The sequence below is a fragment of the Sus scrofa genome, chromosome 1 (assembly GCF_054392235.1).
Source record: "Sus scrofa isolate SSC_HxYL_T2T_F1_AM1 chromosome 1, Sscrofa_HxYL_maternal_Yorkshire_Landrace_v2.0, whole genome shotgun sequence".
NCBI lineage: Eukaryota > Metazoa > Chordata > Mammalia > Artiodactyla > Suidae > Sus > Sus scrofa.
In genome coordinates, this window is record NC_139383.1 from 145,992,549 (window position 1) to 145,998,548 (window position 6,000).

Genomic DNA, 6,000 nt, shown 5'->3' on the forward strand with positions numbered 1-6,000 from the left:
GGATAATGGCTGATACAGTTTTTCTGGAGATGTCTGAATTATGGTTTCTCCACTTACCAGTTACACAGGAAAGTGAATAGCTTCTCTAAGCATCCATGTAGTGTTTCCACAAAACACTAAATATAACACCTGGAATATAAGACACCCTTAATTCATACAATTAGTTTTTTAATAATTGTAAAATGTACATTAGTTTTTTAGTAATAGTAAAATGTACATAAAAAACAACATTTTAACCACTTTTATTTTTTGTCTTTTTGCCATTTCTTGGGCCGCTCCTGCAGCATGTGGAGGTTCCCAGGTTAGGGGTCCAATCAGAGCTGTAGCCACTGGCCTACGCCAGAGCCACAGCAACACGGGATCCGAGCCGCGTCTGCGACCTACGCTATAGCTCACGGCAACGCTGGATCCTTAACCCACTGAGCAAGGGCAGGGATCGAACCTTCAACCTCATGGTTCCTAGTCGGATTTGTTAACCACTGCGCCACGACGGGAACTCCCATTTTAACCACTTTTAACTGTACGGTTCTGTGGCATTCAGTACATTCATACAGAGATGGGATTAAGAGAAGAAGGACTGGAGCTCAGCTTCTCTCATAAAAACAATGAAATCATAACCAACTGCTGAACAACCTTCAAGAAAATGACTGGAAACTACCAAAAAAGATATCCTACACCAAAAGACAAAGAGATGGCCACACTGAGATGGTAGAAGGGGTGATTATTTGACATAAGCAAATCCCTACCCACCTGGCGGGTGGCCCAAAGGTTAGAAAGTAACTATATTGCAGAGACTCACTCACAGGAGTAGGAGTTCTGAGCCCCACATTAGGTTCCCATGCCTGAGGGTCTGGCATTGGGAGGAGATGCATGCACCCAAAGCATTTGGCAATAACGGCCAGTGGATCTTGTGTACAAGGGCTCCACTCTTGAAAGGTGCACACAAGCTTGCATATGCAATGGGCTGCAGGGCAAAGCACTGACTCCACAGGAATCTGGATCAGACCTGCCTTCAGATCTTAGAGGATCTCCTGGGAAAACAGGGCACAACTGTGGAGTGGGGACAGGACATTGGAAGCAAAGGTCTTGGGAATAATCACTAGTGTCAACTCCCCTGGAGGTGGCCATTTGGGAAAATGTGGCCATTCAGGGTTGAGAAGCCACAGGCCAAACAGCAAACTGGGGGGGAACACAGTCCCACCCATCAGAAAACAGGCTGCCTAAAGACCTCCCAGGCAAACCTCTAATCATGCCTAGAGACAAAGCCCAACCCAACAGAGGGATAAGAATCAGCTCTACCTACCAGAAGGCAGGTACCAGTCCCTCTCTTCAGGAAGCCTACAGCAAGCCTCTGTACCAACTTTAGCCAAAAGTGAGCAGACATCAGAAGCAAGAGAAGCAATGACCCTATTGCCTGCAAAAGGACTACACAAAAATCTATACAAAATGAAAAGGCAGAGAATTATGACTCAGGTAAAGGAACAGGAAAAAAACCCCAGAAAAACAGCTAAGTGATGCGGAGATTACCAACTTTCATGAAAAAGACTTTGGACTAATGATTATAAAGATGATTCAATATCTTGGAAATAAAGTGGAGGCAGAGATTGATAAATTACAAGAAACACTGAAAAAATAAATAGAAGATTTAAAAATCAAGCAGAGATGCAAAATACAATAACTGAAGTGAAAAAATTCACTAGAAGGAAACTACAGTAAAATACAGGAGGCAGAAGAATGAATAAGCAAGGTGGAAGGCAGATGGGTGGAAATCAGCCACCTCTAATCATGCCCAGAACAGAAGACAAAAAAAGGTTGAAAATAAGACAGTATAAAGAGAATTCTGGGACAACTTTAAATGCACCAACATTCATATTATATGGTGGCCAGAAGGATAAGAACGGGCCTGAGAAAATATTTGAAGAGATAATAGCTGAAACTTCCCTAATATGGGAAGGGAATCACTCACTCAAAGTGAAGGAAGCACAATGAATACCATATAAAATAAACCAAAAGAGGAATACCCCAAGACACATCTTAATCTGACCAAAATTAAAGAGAAAACACTGAAAGCAGCTAGGGAAAAGAAATAAATAACATACAAGGAAACCTTGATAGGTTATCAGGTGATTTTTTCAGCAGAAACCCTGCAGGCCAAAAGGGAGTGGCATGATATACCTAAAGTGATGAAAGGAAAAAATCTCCAACCAAGAGCAGCAAGGCTCTCATTCAGATTTGAAGGAGAAATCAAAAGCTTTGTAGATAAGCAAAAGCTAAGAGATTCAGCCACACTAAACCAGATTTACAACAAACACTAAATGACCTTCTCTAGGTGGAAAAGAAAAGGCCACAAACTAGAAACAAAAAATATTATAAATGACAGGGCTCACCAGTAAAAGTACACATGAAGGTATTTGTGAGAAGAGGAGGGTACGAATGCAGGATACTGGACATGCATTTGCAATTAAGAGACCAGAAACTTAAAAACAATCTTTTATACATGTAGACTCCTATATCAAAACTTCATGGTGATTGCAAACCAAAAACCTACAACAGATACACACGCAAATTATAAAAAGCAATCCAAACACAACACTAAAGATAATCATGAAACCACAAGAGAAGAAAAAATACCAACAACAACAAATCCAAAACAGTTAATAAAATAGCAATAAGAACATACACATCAATAATTATCTTAAACGTAAATGGACTAAATGCCCCAACCAAAAGACACAGACTGGCTGAATGGATAAGGGAGCCACACATATGCTGTCTTCAAGAGAGCCACTTCAATTCTAGGGACATATACAAACTGAAAGTGAGAAGATGGAAGAAAATATTCCATGCAAATGGAAATCAAAGCTGGAGTAGCAATACTCATAGCAGACAAAATAGACATTAAAATAAAGAATATTATAAGAGACAAACAAAGACATTTCATAATGATCAAAGGATCAATATGAGAATATACAACAATTGTAAATATACATGCACCCAATAGAGCTACATTTCAACATATGAGGCAACTGCTAACAGCCAAAAAGTAAAAATTGACAGTAACATAGTAATAGTGGAGGACCCTACTTACAGCAATGGACAGATCATCGATACAGAAAATCAACAAGGAAACACAGGCCTTAAATGATACATTAGACCAGATGGACTTAATCGATACAAAAGCAACAGAATACACATTCTTCTCAAGTGCACATGGAACATTCTCTAGGATAGATCATATTCAGGGCCATAAATTAAGCCTTGGTAAATTTATGAAAACTGAAATTATATCAAGCATCTCTTCTGACCACAACAGTATAAGACTAAAAATCAACAAGAAAAAAAAAAAAAACTGGCAAAAAGACCAACATGTGGAGACTAAACAACATGCTACTAAACAACCAATGGACCACTGAAGAAATCAGAGTGGAAATTAAAAAATATCTAGAAGCAAAGCAAATGACAACAAAGTCACAATTCAAAACCTGTGGGATGTAGCAAAAGTTGTTCTAAGAAGGAAGTTTATAGTAATATGAGCCCTACCTCAGGAAACAAGAAAAATCCCAAATAAACAACCTAATTTTACACCTAAAGCAACTAGAGGAAGAAGAACTGACAAAACCCAAAGTTAGCAGTAGGAAAGAAATCATAAAGATCAGAGCAGAAATGAAGAAAACCATAGAAAGATCATGAAACTAAAAGCTGGTTCTTTGAAAAGATCAACAAAATTGATAAACCATTAGCCAGACTCGTCAAGAAAAAAGGAGAGGACTCAAATCAATAAAATTAGAAATGAAAGATAAAAAGTTACAGTGGATATCACAGAAATACAAAGGATCATAAGAGACTACTACAAGCAACTACATGCCAATAAAATGGACAATCTAGAAAAAATGGACAAATTTCTAAATCACAGAACCTGTCAAGACTGAGTCAAGAAGAAACAACCTGAACAGACTGATCACTAGAAGTGAAAGAGAATCTGTAATAAAAATAACTCCCTGGAAACAAAAGTTCAGGATTAGATGGCTTCACTGGGGAAATCTACCAAACATATAAAGAAAAACTAATACCTATCCTCAAGCTGTTCCAAAAAACTGAAGAGGAACAGGAACACTCCCAAATTCCTTCCTTCTTCTTCTTCTTTTTTTCTTTTTTCTTTTTTTTTTTTTTTTGCTTTTTGCTTTTTAGGGCTAGGGGTCAAATTGGAGCTCAGCTGCCCACCCATGCCACAGCCACATCAATGCTGCGGTCCAAGCTGCATCTGTGAGCTGTGCTGCAGCTTGTGGCAACACCAGATCCTTAATCCACTGATCCACAACAGGAACTCCCCAAATTCATTCTAAGAGGCTACAGTTACCCTGAGAGCAAAGCCAAATCACTACAAAAAAAAAAAAAATTAAAGGTCAACATCTTTGATGAATATAGATGCAAAAATCCTCAGTGAAGTATTAGCAAACCAAATCCAACAATACATAAAATGGATCATACACCATGATCAAGCTGGATTTATTCCAGGATCTCAATGATGGTTCAGTATACACAAATCAATCAATGTGATACATGACATTAACAAAAGGCAGGACAAAAACAGTCATCCTAATAGATGCAGAAAAAGCATTTGACAAAATTCAATATCCATTCATGTTAAAAAAAAACTCATCAAAGTGTGTACAGAGGGACTATATCTCAATAAAGGCCATTTATGACAAACTGACAGCAAATATCATAATAGTCAAAAGCTGAAAGTCTTCCTGATTAATTGAGGAACAAGACAAGGATACCCATTCTTGTCATTTCTATTTAACATAGTATTGGAAACCCTAGTCACAGTAATCAGACAAAAAAAAAAAAACAAAAAACAAAAAACAAAATAAAAGGTATCCAAATTGGAAGAGAAGAGGTAAAACTGTCACTATTCACAGATGATATCATACTCTCTATAGACACATCCTTACAGTCTCCACTCCAAAAGTATTAGAATAAATGAATTCAGCAAGGTTGCAGAATACAAGGTTAATATACAGAAATCTGTCACATTTCTACAATACTAATAATGAACTATCAGAGAGTTAAAAATCCCATTTAAAATCACATCAATAAAACAGAATTCCTAGGAATAAACTTAGCCAAGGAAGTGAAAGACATATGCTGAAAACTATAAAACATTAATGAAGAAAACTGAATGTGATTCAAAGAAATAGAAAAAAATAGAAAAATATTCTGTGCTCTTTGACTGCAAAAATTACCATTATTAAAATAGCCATACACAGAGTTCCTGTTGTGGCTCAGTGGTACTGACCTGACTAGTATCCATGAGGACTCAGGTTTGATCCCTGGCCTCACTCAGTGGGTTAAAGATCCAGTGCTCTCTTCAGCTGTGGTGTAGGTCACAGACAGGGCTCAGATCCTGCACTGCTGTGGCTGTGGCTGGTGGCTACAGCTCCAATTTGACTCCTGGACTGGGAAATTCCATATGCCATGGGTGCAGCCCTAAAAAGGAAAAAAAACAAAAAGACGGAGAGAGAGAGAGACTATATAGCCATACTACCCAAGGCAATCTACAGATTTAATGCAATACCTATCAAAATATCCAGGACATTTTTCACAGAACTAGAGAAAATAATCCTAAAACTTGTATGGAGCAAGAAACCCTGAACTGCTAGAGCACTTTTGTGAAATAAGAACAGAGCCGAAGGGATAACCCTCCCAGACTTTAGACTGCACTATAAATCTACAATAATCAGAACAGTGTAGAATTGGCACAAAAACAGGTACATAGATCAGTGGGACAGAATATCATAGAAATAAAACCCCAAACCTATAGTCAATCTATTACAAAAGAGGCAAGAATATACAAGGGAGAAAGGACAGTCTCTTCAACAAGTGGTGCTGGGAAAACAGCCACATGTAAACAATGAAATTAGAACATTTGCTCACACCATATACAAAAATAAACTCAAAATGGATTAAAGCCTAAATGGAGACCTAAACCATAAAACT